Source organism: Aegilops tauschii, chromosome 1, assembly GCF_002575655.3.
Source record: "Aegilops tauschii subsp. strangulata cultivar AL8/78 chromosome 1, Aet v6.0, whole genome shotgun sequence".
Taxonomy (NCBI): Eukaryota; Viridiplantae; Streptophyta; class Magnoliopsida; order Poales; family Poaceae; genus Aegilops; species Aegilops tauschii.
Window position 1 is genome coordinate 19,927,600 of NC_053035.3, and position 16,812 is coordinate 19,944,411.

The window sequence follows — 16,812 nt, forward strand, 5'->3', positions numbered from 1 at the left end:
AGATGGATGCAATGCGCTTTAAGATTAGAAAGATTAGAAAATATGCCATTGATAGCGAGGCTTGTAATCATTATGATGTTGGATCAATTGTTACCTTAGTTGCGATCTTGATCGCATTTGTTGTTGCATTTAAATGCTTTAGCTAGAGAGTTTGTATGTTGTTTTATGAGAATATGTGTGTATGAAATTTATGTGTGAACTTGTATTAATTTGGCCTTTTCAGTGTTGTGCAATGAAGATGAGCCGGCAATGGATGTACGATGACCGATGCTCTCCCTAGTTCATTAATTGCGTGCATACTTTCTTCTTACGGCTGAGGCAAACAAGCGGGCGGATGGTTTTATGTGTTGTCCATGTGCGGACTGTAAGAAAGTATGATCGAAATTACTCTAACATAAGAACCATTCACGTCCACATGTTTGAGTCCGGTTTCATGTCTAGCTATAACTATTGGACCAAGCACGGAGAAAGAGGGGTCCTAATGGAAGAGAATGAAGAAGAAGAGGATGACGACAGCTATCCTGGCCATGGGTTCCATGAATATAATGGTACAAAAACAATGGGCGAAGAAGCTGAGCCGACAATGCGTGAAGAAGCTGAAGAACAGGCATCAGATGAGCCCGCTGATGATCTTGGTCAGGCCATTGCCGATGCAAAGAGAACTACGCAAGTGAAAAGGAGAGGCTGAAGTTGCACCGCATTTTAGAGGATCACAAGAAATTGGTGTACCCAAATTGCGAGGATGACTAGAAAAAGCTAGGCACCACACTGGAATTGTTGCAATGGAAGGCAGAGAATGGTGTATCTGACAAAGGATTTGAAAAGTTGTTAATACTGTTAAAGAAGATGCTTCCAAAGTACAACGAATTGCCCAGAAGTACGTACGAAGCAGAGAAGGCTCTCTGCCCTCTAGGATTAGAGGTGCATAAGATACATGCATGCCCTAATGACTGCATCCTCTACCACGGTGAGTACGAGGATTTGAATAATGCATGCTCAGTATATGGTGCAATGCGCTATAAGATCAGCCGCGATGACCTTGGTGATTTTGAGGGCGAGCACCCCAGGAAGAAGATTCCTGCCCGGTGATATGGTATGCTCCTATAATACCACGATTGAAACACTTATTCCAAAACAAAGAGTATGCCAAGTTGATGCAATGGCACAAAGAAGACCGTAAGAAAGACGGAAGTTGAGAGTACCCACTGACGGGTCACATTGGAGAAAAATCGAGAGAAAGTGGGACGACTTTGTAGATGATGCAGGGAACGTATGGTTTGGTCTAAGAGCAGATGGCATTAATCCTTTTGGGGAGCAGAGCAGCAATCATAGCACCTAGCCTGTCACTCTATGTATGTATAACCTTCCTCCTTGGTTGTGCATGAAGCGGAAGTTCATTATGATGTCAGTGCTCATCCGAGGCCCTAAGCAACCCGGCAACGACATTGATGTGTACCTAAGGCCATTAGTTGAAGAACTCTTACAACTGTGGAATGAAAAAGGTGTACGTGTGTGGGATGAGCACAATCAGGAGGATTTGACCTGCATGAGTTGCTGTTTGTGACCATTAATGATTGGCATGTTGCCGATGTCATCGATGATCACGAGATCAACATGGATGCAATGCGCTTTAAGATTAGAAAGATTAGAAAATATGCCATTGATAGCGAGGCTTGTAATCATTATGATGCTGGATCAATTGTTACCTTAGTTGCGATCTTGATCGCATTTGTTGTTGCATTTAAATGCTTTAGCTAGAGAGTTTGCATGTTATTTTATGAGAAGAAGTGTGTATGAAATTTATGTGTGAACTCGTATTAATTTGGTCTTTTCAGTGTTGTGCAATGAAGATGAGCCGGCAATGGATGTACGATAACCAATGCTCTCCCTAGTTCATTAATTGCGTGCATACTTTCTGCTTACGGCTAAGGCAAACAATCGGGCGGATGGTTTTATGTGTTGTCCACGTGCGGACTGTAAGAAAGTATGATTGAAATTACTCTAACATAAGAACCATTCACGTCCACATGTTTGAGTCCGGTTTCATGTCTAGCTATAACTATTGGACCAAGCACGGAGAAAGAGGGGTCCTAATGGAAGAGAATGAAGAAGAAGAGGATGACGACAGCTATCCTGGCCATGGGTTCCATGAATACAATGGTACAAAGACAATGGGGGAAGAAGCTGAGCCGACAATGCGTGAAGAAGCTGAAGAAGAGCCATCAGATGAGCCCGCTGATGATCTTGGTCAGGCCATTGCCGATGCAAAGAGAACTACGCAAGTGAAAAGGAGAGGCTGAAGTTGCAGCGCATTTTAGAGGATCACAAGAAATCGGTGTACCCAAATTGCGAGGATGACAAGAAAGAACTGGGCACCACACTGGAATTGTTGCAATGGAAGGCAGAGAATGGTGTATCTGACAAAGGATTTGAAAAGTTGTTAATAATGTTAAAGAAGATACTTCCAAAGTACAACGAATTGCCCAGAAGTACGTACGAAGCAAAGAAGGCTCTCTGCCCTCTAGGATTAGAGGTGCAGAAGATACATGCATGCCCTAATGACTGCATCCTCTACCACGGTGAGTACGAGGATTTGAAAAATGCATGCTCAGTATATGGTGCAATGCGCTATAAGATCAGCCGCGATGACCTTGGTGATTTTGAGGGCGTGCACCCCAGGAACAAGATTCCTGCCCGGTGATATGGTATGCTCCTATAATACCACGATTGAAACATTTATTCCAAAACAAAGAGCATGCCAAGTTGATGCGATGGCACAAAGAAGACTGTAAGAAAGACGGGAAGTTGAGAGTACCCACTGACGGGTCACATTGGAGAAAAACTGAGAGAAAGTGGGACGACTTTGTAGATGACGCAGGGAACGTATGGTTTGGTCTAAGAGCAGATGGCATTAATCCTTTTGGGGAGCAGAGCAGCAATCATAGCACCTAGCCTGTCACTCTATCTATGTATAACCTTCCTCCTTGGTTGTGCATGAAGCGGAAGTTCATTATGATGTTAGTGCTCATCCGAGGCCCTAAGCAACCCGGCAACGACATTGATGTGTACCTAAGGCCATTAGTTGAAGAACTCTTACAACTATGGAATGAAAAAGGTGTACGTGTGTGGGATGAGCACAATCAGGAGGATTTGACCTGCATGTGTTGCTGTTTGTGACCATTAATGATTGGCCTGCTCTCAGTAACCTTTCAGGATAGACAAACAAGGGATACCGCGCATGCATGCACTATTTAGATGATACCGACAATATATATTTTGATGATTGTAAGAAGAATGTGTACCTGGGACATCGTCGATTTCTTCCGAGGAGGCATCCTGTAAGAAAGAAAGTCAAGCATTTCAAAGGTGAGGTAGACCACCGGAAGAAGCCCCGCCGCCGTACTGGTCGTGATATACTTGTTATGGTCAAGGATTTAAAAGTAATCTTTGGAAAGGGTCATGGCCGACAATCTGTTCCGAACGACGCTGACGGACGGGCACCCGTGTGGAAGAAGAATCTATATTTTGGGACCTACCCTATTGGAAATAACTAGAGGTCCGCTCTGCAATCGACGTCATGCACGTGACGAAGAATCTTTGCGTGAACCTCCTAGACTTCTTGAACCTGTATGGGAAGACAAAAGCTACACCGGAGGCACGGGAGGACCTGTAGCGTATGCACGGAAAACACGACATACATCAGGGTCATGCAAGCTACGGTCTTACCAAAGAAGAGAAGGAAATCTTCTTTGAATGACTGCTCATTATGAAGGTCCCCACTACTAGGAAAATCCTAGCAGTAGCGCGGGTTTTGGGCCTATCAGTAGCGCGGGGTGCTGCGCTACTGATACGGCACTACAGCTAAGGGTTAGCAGTAGCGCGGGCTTACACACGCTACTGCAATATGTACTTAGTAGTAGCGCGTTCTGTAGAACGCGCTACTAGTAAGTAGTACCAGCGCGCCTCTGTGCCCACGCTACTACTATTATTGCGTATTCTATTTCTTTTTCTTTTTATGTCAGATTCATACACCATTATGCAAATTTTCATATAGTAGCAATTTAGAGATTGTTTTTACATCATAATGATCATATCATCATCATCATTATATCATTAACAACTTATCATCATAATACGTCATTATCATATAACAACTCCTCATTGTCATATAACAAGTCCTCATGAGCATCATCATCAACTCTAGCTAACACATTGTAGCACATAACAACACATTGTACCTAGGACTTACTTCTCTTAGGTAAAATAGCATAAAATAAGATAGGCCCCACTCTCCATTATGGAGAATGGAGATTATCCTATCTCCAATTCTTGCACTTCACAAAATCTTGCTTCCAAGTAGCTCCCTATGAGTGAATGTAAATTTTTTCCAATCTTTGATTGTCATGTGTTCATCGGTTTAATAAATCCGGTATGAATAGCTGTGATGCGTAGGACGATGACCTGGCCGTAAGTTCATAACATCAAGGCAACCTTTCGGAAACATCAGATGAGGCACACAATCATTCGGGATTATCTATTGAAAAACATAGTAATAACTTCGTAGTTAGCAATGTAGTTGAGTTTTAGAAGAATTTATTCAAAAGATGCATGGATGTCGTAATAGTAAAAAATCGTACCATGAATCTCCATGGATGTTAACGTAGTTCAACACGTGCACTAGTGGAACGTATTAACCATAACGTGGAGGAGTCCGATAATAGATATTGTAATTCTCAACATCCGTAATAAATGAGATTAGATGATTTTTCTCCTGATAAGTTAATTCTGAGCCATCGTTGTAGTAGGTTCTGTCTACCATCTTCCGCACATTCTTTGAAGAATGAAAATAAGCTCTCTATGGAAATAAGTTGTCAACTATTTTGAAATAAACAATATAAATTACTTAATAACTATGTTTGAGAAACTCACATAGCAGTAGAACTGGAAGCGTATCAACAAGGATCCAAATGACCATATTGTCTTGGGCGATGTCAGGATCGCCAAGATCCATGGTGACAAGCATACCCTCATGAAAATCATACATCATGCAAAGTGCTTCCCAATTCGGGCAACCAAAATGGGTTACGCTCTCAGAATTGTATAGATTTACATCTAAATCCATACCATGATGGGTCCTTAGCGGAACTATCTTTGTTTCCATACTTTCATGGTCTTCAAAATCTATCCTCTCCAAGACATAGCATCTTGCATGGCATGGGATAAGCTAGTTGAATTGTAAACGACGAAAATTACACGTTAAAGTAGCAGAAGTCGTGCTTAATTATGAAAAAAACACTTGTCATCCTCACGTACCGTTTCAACATCGAAGGTCTCCTGGACCTTAATGCTAAAGCGCCGACCTTCTACCAAGTGAGGCCTGTCGAACAGACCACGGTCGTCGCCGCACCAGTCGCACTCAGCCTGGTGACTATCGACGTCCGATGACGACATCGACGACATTTTTCTATGTACATAATTCAAATATTAGACTTGCACAATTAAATATATGTACTACAAAAACTAAATTAGATCATTATTATCCATCATGAGTTGACTATCGGTCTGTCAAGTCTTTTCTTGAAAACTCTCAGCTCGCGTGCTGTATACATTCGACCGTTGGTGATGGTCGCTCCTCCCTTCCTTCCCATGCATTACCAAAAGGTCTATCACGAGAAAGAAGAGGAGGAGCGACCCCCACGACAACAGTCGGGATTCTTCGCCCTCTCATATATGGTGGAGACTCTCCCTTACTGATTCCTCTCTGACATTTGCGACCGTCGGTGATGGTCATTCCTCCCTTCCTTCCCGTGCATTACCGAAAGGTCTATCACGAGAAAGAAGAGGATGCATGACCCCCATGACAACAGTCGACATTCTTCTTCTCTCATGTATGGTGGAGTCCCGACAGACTTAAAGTCAACCTGAAATGTCGTGCAATTATCTTTCTATAAAATCCGGGCCACTCGATATTTCCTACGTATTCTAGCACAAGTCATGCCAAAATTCATGGAAAAATTCTGCATGACCTTTGCTAAAATGGACATATATCGAGCGCCTGAAATTTGCCGGAATGGAAATTAATCAACACTCCGGCAGAACATAGGCCACTCCAAGGTGTTCCCTGTAAAGATAGGCCACTTGGGCAAGCACATATCCTATTTGCGCAACACAAGATATACATGTTTATATCTACATCATATGAGCATTCAAATTTGACGATCATTGCATTTAAATAGTTAAAAATATGAACAAAAACATTTCAAAATATCTTATAGGACTCATATTGACATGGAGATTTGGCTAGTCTCGCATCGAGGTCAGAGGGGGTCGGTGCCAGGGACGACTCCGGGGATGATGGAGGGGCTCCTTGATTTCTTCAAAAACAAAAACCCAATAAGCTATCACCTAATCAAATGCATATGCCTTGCATAGTGCGCTCCAATTTGAGCATTCAAAACAGGAGTAGTTCTCCAATTTGAGCATTCAATCAGCAAAACTAAATCATCTCTTGCATCTGTACATCGTCAAATATAATAACTAATACATCTTGAATAGTACGTATCATACATATAACATCACTAATACAACTAAAACCCTAGTGAACGACGGGTATCGGCGCGGGCTGTGGACACCCAAAGAGAAGGAACCATCACAGGATGATAGCTCCAGTGAGATCCCTGAAGAACCAGCCAGGTATTGGAGAACCTGCCCTCCAACGCAACCATTTAGCGACGGACCTGCTCGTCCTCCTCGCAGACACGGTGACGTACCACCTCCGCGGGGTCCTCTAGCCTCGGCACCGTCACTGGCCCACGCGACCGCCACCAAAGAAGGTTCGGGTCAACGACGGGCTGGCTCCTCATCAAGCTGAGCCCCCCGGAAGGTAGCACCTCCCAGTAACAGCCCGGCGGAGCCCAATCCCAGACATGGCCCCTCTGATCAAGAAGGCCTCCTCCGCCGAGTCGACGACGAGGATGCGGGATAGGTATCATCGACGTCGATGTGGGAATAATTGCTTTAACCAAAAAAATAACAACAAATGTGACATGTTCAAAATATGACATGTCCACTTCAAAACGAGCCAACATAGAATTCTATTAAATACACCTAAAAATAAACTAGTTCTATTAATTTTCTTACCTAAACTAGTTCTTACTAAAAATGACATGTTCACATTTTCTTACTAAAAATAAACTAGTTCTGTTAATTCAAAGTAGTTCAACTAAGCACTTATTATAAATAAAAATGAACTAATTCTTACTAAAAATAAACTAGTTCAACTAGTTCTATTAATTTTCTTACTAATTCTATCAAACACTTACTAAAAAATAGTAACCAAATTACATTATACAAGAACAGTAAAAAAATGAGTTTAGGGTTTAGGAGAGATGGAGGGAGGAGGGGGAGGGAGGAGGATGAGGGAGGCGAGAGGAAGAAGGGGAGGAGGGCTGTGGGATCGGAGGCGGGAGGAGGGGCGGCCGGAGGAGGAGGGAGGAGGGGACGGCCGGAGGAGGAGGGAGGAGGGGCGGCCGATGGAGGAGGGAGGAGGGGGCGGCCGGAGGAGGAGGGAGGAGGGCGTGCCCGGAGGAGGAGGGAGGGGAGGAGGGAGGAGTGACAATTTCAGTGGAGGAGGAACGACGGCGGTGGGCGACGATGACGGTCGTCGGGGAACGGCGGCGGCAGCGGACGACGGGGGTGCGGGGGAGAGTAAGTGTGAGATAGATTGAGGGGGTCATCGGCCACGCGGGGACAACAAGGTAGGCTTAGTAGCAACGCGTGTTGCAGAGAAGCGCTACTACTATGGACCATAGTAGTAGCGCTGGATAGGGATACACGCTGCTGCCAAGTGGGGCTAGCCTTATGCATCCAGTTCAAACTTAGGAGCAACGTGTGTTTCTAAAACGCGCTACTACTAACAGGATAGCACTAGCGCCTCTTATTGACATGCTCTACAACTAAGTAGCAGTAGCGCCTCATTCTATCCAGCGCTACTGCTAAGATTCTGTGTATAAGGTTTTCCCTAGTAGTGCCCGTCTGGCTTCTTGTCAAATATAAAGGGAATAAAATATATGGCAGAGAAAAAGTTCCAGAACCTAAAGTCTCATGACTGCCACGTGATTATGATGCTACTACTTCCGGTTGCATTGAGGGGGCTTCAACCAAAAAATGGTCGATTAGCCATTGTGAACCTATGTGCATTCCTCAATGCAATCTCTCAGAAGGTAATCGATCTAGAAATCATACCAACATTAGAGAATGATTTGGTGCAATGTCTTGGTAGTTTCTAGTTGGTGTTCCCACCATCCTTCTTCATGTAACATCCCAAAATTCTAAATTTTGGAATGTTATATTAAATAGATAGATTTGATTGATTGAGTGAAATTGAGTGAAATTCGAAACTTTTTGAAAGTTAAATGAGAGGGAATAAAAGGACTTTCCCAAACTTTCATTTTTGCTTTTATGATCTCCATGAATTCAAATGCCTTTCAAATACAAAACCCTAGAGAGAAGATGATATGACTTCTTCCATTTAAATAAATGAAAAGGGTGTTTGAAAATATTTGAATTTCATTTGGAAAATATTTTTCCAACTTAGAAGCGTTATGCAACTCAATGATTTTCACGAGAGAAGATAAGATGACTTCTTCAAATTATATGAAATATGAGTTGGGAGTTTCAAAGATCAAATTCAAAGTTCTTTTGGAGTTATTTCTTTATTTGGAGTTATTTGGGTTTTATTCAAATTATTTTTCTCCAAAAATAAAATATATGGAAAATAGGGTAACATGATTCCCTACATCAGAAAATTGGAGATAAATAAATTTGAAATCATTTTGGTATTTTTAAAATGATTTTTATTGGATTTTAGTAGGGCAGTAGCACTCTTTGAATTATTTGAATTTGTGTGGACTTTATTTGACTCTAGAAAAATGTTCAGCTTGTAGGAAATAATTTTCTCAAAATTTTGATATATTATATGCCTATATAATATAATATTTTATTTTCTTTTTCTTTTCTTTTTCCCTCTGTTTAAAAAAACCTTCTCTCTGCCGACAGGGCCGGCCCAGCGCCCGAGCCAGGCCGCGGCCCAACGGCCCAGATGCAGTGCCATCATCGTCCCCGACTCCAGCGCCCGCACGACACCGCCGCCGCTGTCGTGTCCTTCCCGGACACCGCCTCCCGCCGCCGCCCCCTTTCCCTCCCCCACGCCACCACCTCCCCCTCCGCCTTTAAAAGGCGAGGACCCCGGCCCTCTCTCTCCCCCTCATCTCGCGCTGCCGCCGCCCGCGCAAAGGCTCGCCGGAGTTGCGAGCTCCGACGAGATCTGCCGCCGCCACTGCGCCCCGTTCCGCCTTCCTCGCCCAACGCCGATGCTGCCGTCGCCTTCACCTCGCCGCGCTGCGCCTCCCCTTGCTTCGACCCGAAGCAGCCAACCGCCGGAGCCGCCTCCCCGCTCGTAGCCGCCGCCATCGCCGCCGTCCCACCTTGCCGGCGACCTCCACGCCGCGGTAACCGTCGCCTCTACCCCTCGTCCGTTTGGTCCAGATTCGACGGCCCAGATTAGATCGATCTTTTTTTTATTTCAAAACGGTGTGTGTTAGTTAGTGAATGTTCGCTCTATTTGCCCCGCAGCAAACGGTTTTCCAGCTTGTCGTTTTCTGACACGTGTCCAGGGACTTAGTTGTAGATTGTTTTTTCCAGATTAGTCCTTAATCTTAAAACCTTCACAACTTTTCGCTCGTTTGTCCAAATCCAACGAAACCAACACCCACTTCTTCGTTATGATCCCCTCTATCCAGTAAAACAACTTAAACATATTTTTGAAAGTTTTAAAATTTGAATTAGACCAGATTTGAATTCAAACTTCGTTTGATCATAACTTGAGTTTCGTAGCTCCGATTTAGATGATTCTTTGTGCAAATTAAAGCTCTTGACCTAAACTTTCTGATAAGGCCAAACTCACACAATTTTGGTACTGTTAGAAATTTTTTTCTGTTGCAAGAGTTATTTGCCTGTTTTGATGTTTTCCGAATTGTTTTCTTCGATCTTTCTGATCTTTTGAGTGATTGCTTATGTGTGGTTACTATTGCTTGCTTACGCTAGATTGACCGGAGTGTGTCGAGTAGAACTATCAAGAGTTTCGAATGCGAATCATCTTCATCAACAGTACAAGCAAGTTCACACTTTGATCATACTTTTCATTACCCAGTTTTTATGCATTAGTTTCAACCCTGAATCATTGCATGGTTAGGATCTGAATAACAGTGGGTTTTGGGAAGTAGTTGATGAGGTAGGAACCTATTGCCCTGCATTCAAACCTTTGGGAGTTACTTCTACGCTTGCTTATATTGCTATGCTATGCTCGTTGACGTGGATTGGGTTTGAGTGAATTTTTCCGTGACAGATGTGAGATTGTTAATTAATGGTTCAACTTAAGGTGGCTACTTAAATAAACAACTGGGTGGATCGAGGCACCTGGAGAACCCAGTGTTGCCTGTATTTTTGGATATCCCGGAGTACCCGTGTGATCATCCTATGGACCGCCACCCAGACTCAAAGGGATCATAAGATTATTCATGCTAGAAACTTCCGTGTGCAGCCACAAGCCATTATGGGCTCTGGCATAGTTGAGTAAGTTGTGTGAGCTCTTGAAGAGGTGGACTAGCAGATGTAGGGGGATTGTAGGTGTAACGGTCTGCCCGGAGTAGAGAGTAAATGCTTCTGAAAGACTGTGTCTCGATCATCCGTTTCTCAAACCGCAAGTAGTGCGAGAAATCCAACGGAGGAGATTGAGTCTTGTGGCGAAAAGTGCACCAACCTTTGCAGAGTGTACAAACTAATCATGATTAGCCGTGTCCCCGATTATGGACATCTTGAGTATCTAGTTCCTGGATTATCATGTGTATCTCATCATGTAACTTTAATTTAAATTTGATTGGGTTTAATCAGTTCTTAATTGGGATTGAGTTGGAGGTACCTTCTCAATGTTTAACAACCACCATGATAGTTAAATAAAATATATTCCTTTGCAGTAGGGAAAAATTGGCTTTTCGCAAAAAACCTTATAACCATAGAGCTTTTCCACCAGCCATATATGCATGTAGTGATAGCCATTGTTCATCATTTCTGTCTATGGTGTGAATTTGCCAGTACATTCAATGTACTGACCCTTTGTGGCTGCAACGTCTCATGTTGCAGGAATCTTACGACGAGTAAGTGATACGTTAGGGTTACGATTTCTACACTCAACTTTGCCGTTGGTGTTGATGGGAATCCACAACCTTGTTACTTCCGCTTTATGGATTGAGGTAATCGTACTTACGTTACTTTATACATGTGATTTACCACTGTTATAAATCCTCGAGTACTGTGTGTGTCAGCATACCGATCCAGGGATGACACTTAAGCACAGAGACTTGACCGTCTGAGGTCGGGTTGCTACAATATCATGACGCATGTCCTAGTTCACCTAGTCGAAGAGATTGTCATTTTCGGTCCTGTGTTTCTACACCATATATTCCACTTAGAGAGGTTCATGGGAGTCTTAAAGAAATATGTTCATAACCATGCTAGGCCAGAAGGAAGGATCTCCAAGGGCCATGAAAAGGGAGGTCATTGAGTTTTGTGTTGACTTTATTCCTGACCTTAAGCCGATTGGTGTTCCTGAATCGCGACACGAGGGCAAACTGGGTGTAAAATGCATGATAGGACCGAAAGCAATAATATGTATGGACGGGCATTCTCTCACTCAAGCACACTACACAGTTCTATAAAATTCCTCCTTGGTGGCTCCGTATGTCGAGCAACACAAGAATATTCTACGCTCCAAACACCCGGAGCAGTCTGACAAATGGATTACACGTGAACAAACGGGGACTTTTGTCGGTTGGTTGCAGACACGTCTCATGCATGACGACGCTGTTGCAGATGAGTTGTACTTGCTGTCCAAGTTACTGTAGGAGATATGCCCTAGAGGCAATAATAACAGTTATTTTGTGTCTCCAAAGTTTGTAATGAATGTTTATGTTCCATGCTATAACTGCTATGATTCTCGAGTCTGCAATAACACGAGGCTCGAAGGGAAACTCATATGCACGTGTGGTACAATAAACGGTAAATGGAATTCCTAGTCTTGCCTCTAAGACTGGCTCAAGTATTGCATGATGATCTTGTTTTCCTGATCGTGGGCATGGTTATGCCGGCAATTTTCAGGGCACAATGTTTGTGGAACACTTGTGTTGAATCAACCCAAACTGATGTTATGCTATGAGATACATTCGTCACAAGTTTACGGTTAATAACACAGAGAAGTTAATGTTTGCATAATTCATTGGACCATGACAGTATCGAGTTCCTTCGTGCTTGCTTCTTGAACTTTGGGGTTCGTCAAACATCATCCGTAAATGGGTGGCTATTATGGCGGCTTACGAGTTCACGGAAAAGTATGAAAAGAAACAAGATAGCTCAAGATTGGGAATTGGTCCTCCGGCGATGGAGATATATTCTCGGGTCCGCTCGGTGTTGTGGTATCCATCATCATCCGGCCAGACACAATGTGATTTGATCATAGGGATGCCGGAACACAAAAACGAGAAAAGAGAACAAAACCGGTAACGAGGTAACTGGCATAGTGGACAAGTTTTTGATCCACGGGGATGCAGGTAAATCTCACCTCGGATATTTCTAACATATCGCGAAGTAACAGGAATAGCACACGATAACTGGAGGTTCACTCGAATATTCATTGGTGTGGGTATAGGGGTCAATATGGGTGTCCACGGCTCCGATGTTGATCATTGATCGGGAAGTGCTCCGGGTCATGTCTATGCTTCACCGAACCTATAGGGTCACACGCTTTAGGGTCATCTATCTGCTGTATACTAGACAGGGGGTCTAAGAGAAAATCACCGAAAAAGTTTCGGACGAACCGGATACGCTCCGGTGAGGACACCAGAATAGTTTCGTTAATACTCAAATGTTGTTCCAGGGGATACCATTAAGTCAAATTGGTTTCGGCACACGCCTGATAATTCTAGGAGGGTGCCAGAATCATTCTGGAAACTTCTTGGAATTTTCCGCGATAAAAACCGAAAATGTTCCTGAGCTGCCGAAACCAGTTTTGCTACTTTTCACAGATGAAAATCACTAATCCAAAATTGCTTCGGAATGAGTTGAAAATTATTTTAGTGGGTACTAGAAATGTTCTAAGCCCACATAAACATTTTCAGTTCGAATGGACACTGAAAAATGTCGCTGTGAATAGTGAAAATCACTTTACGGATATTTTTATGGAAAGCCACCTTTTTGGGCTTTTGCAAAAAGGCTTCTAGAAGGGATTGGGAACCAAGGAACCTCCATGTGGGAGGACCCCTAGGGATGGCCGGCCAAGTTGGAGCTCCTCCATGGAGCTCCACTTGCCTTCCTTTTATACCCTGATGGAGGATCCATGTGATGGTTTTTTTGGGTATTTTACCCATATGGTGTTTCTATAAATAGAGGTGGAGGGGTGCAGTCCACACTCACTCTTTTCTCACATACACGAGCCATGCATGATCTGGCTCCCTCTCTCTCCCTCCCACCGAAATAGTTTCGTAGAGCCGAAAGGTTGTCTGGGTTCCGACAGGAACTAGTTCTGGACGGCGAAGCCCTGCCGGATAGCTGACACCGTATGTGTGCAACCCTATACAGAGATTGTAGTTTCGATATTTTGCTTGTGGGACTGTCCGACCGCCTCCCGAAGGGCTGTCCAACGAGGGAGTACATTCTCGCGGTTGGGAGGTTGTAAATCCTAGCTGCAGGGATCTGCACTGACGATCTCCACCGACTCTTCTTTCGCTGCGCTTCGAGTCGGTACGGATCAGATCAAACCTTGTATGCAGTCTCCATTGTGGTCCCGGGCGTGCTCGCTATACCGGAAATGTTTGTTTTCTGTCACGTTACCCTACAGTTACCATCTTCGAATATATTGACTTTCAAAGGACACGAGATAAATGGGAATACATTTTATACGATTGCCCAAGATGAAAAGAGCACCAACCAAAACAGCTGTTTCCGCTTTGATGCAGCAAACACCAATAGGCCAAAGGACACATATTATGGCTACATAGAGGAAATAAGGGAACTTGACTATGCACGTGATTTGAAGGTTCCTTTGTTTCGGTGCAAATGGGTCAATCTTACAAGAGGCGGGGTAACGGAAGACCCGCAGTACGAAATGACAATAGTGGATCTCAACAATCTTGCGTACGCACATGAACCATTCATCCTAGCCAATGATGTAGAGCAGGTTTTCTATGTGAAGGACATGTCTACCAAGACGAGAAAAAGATAAGATAAGGAAGCGAATACATCATACGATGAGCCAAAGCGCCACATAGTTCTTTCAGCGAAAAGAAACATCATGGGAGTGGAGGACAAGACAGACATGTCAGAAGAATATGAAAAGTTTCATGAAATTGCTCCCTTCACAGTGAATATTGACCCGAGCATCCAGTTAAATGATGAAGATTTTCCATGATTACGCTGCAAAGGGACACACGCGAAGAAACAGTTTTACACACAAAGATCCCACTCTAGGATGTGACTGATTTCACTGTCATCACCTTCTTCCCTAGTGAGTTTCCGGACTTATATATCTGGAAAGTCCCACTTCGGAGAAACCGGAGAGAATATTTGTAATAGTTAGCGTACTTATGTGTTTTGTGCGTTTAGTATGCACCATTATGCATCTCTCGAGCCTTGACTACTGACGTGACAACTCGCCCCGTGTGATTAACTTCTCTCTCGGCTGGGAGTCACCCTCGAGGTGAATAGGCGCTCCCTCAAGTCCGCTGGACTTCTCACGGCGACCCCCACTAGTGCATGTGTCACACTTTTGCTCTGCTCCATCTCACCTACACTGGATTATAAGACTAGCCACTGTGGGGAGTAACTTAGACTAGTAACTTGTCTGATGCATGCATTGCAGAGATGGAGAAACAAAGGGACCATCGGTTTGTTAAGTACTTATGTGTTTTGTACTTATTTCAAGTCCAGACTTTTTGTGCGTTCAGTATGCACCATTCAAAGCCACGTTATCAATTTTCAACCATTTCTGACCTCATTTGCTATTTTTCATGCATTTACTGATTCTTGAGCTAAATGACCCTGAAATTAGAAAACACTACAGATGAACAATGAAAAGGTTGAAAGTTGGCATGGTATCATCATTTCACCCACATAGCATGTGCTAAAAAGTTGAGAGGGTTACGGCAAAAACTGGACGCACTTCGTGTACAAAATAGACAATCTCTTTTGAAGTATCAGGGTTTCGGACGAAAACTCATCTGTTACAAAGACATTTCATTTTTTAAAACTTACTTCAACTCCAGACTTTTTGTGCGTTCAACATGCATCATTCAAAACCACGTCATCAATTTTTAACCCTTTCTGACTTCATTTGCTATTTTTCATGCATTTACTAAATTGTTTTGAGCTAAATGACCCTGAAATTCAAAAGCACTACAAATGAAATCTGAAAAGTTTGAAAAATTGGCATGGTATCATCATTTCACCCACATAGCATGTGCTAAAGTGTTGAGGGGGTTACGGGAAGAATTGGATGCACTTTGTGTAAAAAATGGACAATCTCTTTCGAAGTATCAGGGTTTCAGATGAAAACTCATCTATTACAAAGGCATTTCGTTTTTTTAACTTGTTCCAACTCCAGACTTTTTGTGCGTTCAATATGCACCATTCAAAGAGACGTCATCAATTTTCAACCATTTCTGACTTCGTTTGCTATTTTTCATGCATTTACTGATTTTTGAGCTAAATAACCCTGAAATTGAAAAGCACTACAAATGAACAATGAAAAGGTTGAAAGTTGGCATGGTATCAGCACTTCACCCACATAGCATGTGCTAAAGAGTTGAGAGCGTTACGGCAAAAACTGGACGCACTTCGTGTACAAAATAGACAATCTCTTTCGATGTATCAGGGTTTGGGACGAAAACTCATCCGTTACAAAGGCATTTCATTTTCTTAAAGTATTTTCAACTCCAGACTTTTTGTGCGTTCAGTATGCACCATTCAAAGCCACATCATCAATTTTCAACCCTTTCCGACTTCATTTGCTATTTTTCATGCATTTACAGATTTTTTGAGCTAAATGACCCTGAAATTGAAAAGCACTATAAATGAACTCTGAAAAGGCTGAAAGTTGGCATGGTATCATCATTTCACCCACATAGCATGTGCTAAAAAGTTGAGAGGTTTATGGGAAAAGCTGGATGCACTTCGTGTACAAAATGGACAATCTCTTTCGAAGTATCTGTGTTTCGGACGAAAACTCATCTATTACAAGGGCATTTCGTTTTTTAAACTTATTTCAACTCCAGACTTTTTGTGCGTTCAGTATGCACCATTCAAAGTCACGTCATCAATTTTCAACCATTTCGGACTTCATTTGCTATTTTTCTTCTGTTACAAAGGCTTTTCATTTTTTCAAAACTTATTTCAAATCCAGACTTTTTGTACGTTCAGTATGCACCATTCAAAGCCACATCATCAATTTTCAACCCTTTCTGACTTCATTTGCTATTTTTCATGCATTTACTATTTTTTTAGATAAATGACCCTGAAATTGAAAAGAACTACAAATGAACTCGGAAAAGGTTGAGAGTTGGCATGGTATCCTAATTTCACCCACATAGCATGTGCTAAAAATTTGAGAGGGTGACGGCAGAAACTGGATGCACTTCGTGTACAAAATGGGCAATCTCTTTTGATGTATCGGGGTTTCGGGCGAAAACTCATCTGTTACAAAGGCAT

The 16,812-nt window shown here is 42.9% G+C and overlaps 1 pseudogene; it reads left to right on the forward strand.

The window, feature by feature from the left end:
- Window positions 1-232: 232 nt before the first annotated feature.
- Window positions 233-3,550, forward strand: LOC141026912 (uncharacterized; annotated as a pseudogene).
- The last annotated feature ends 13,262 nt before the right edge of the window (window positions 3,551-16,812 follow it).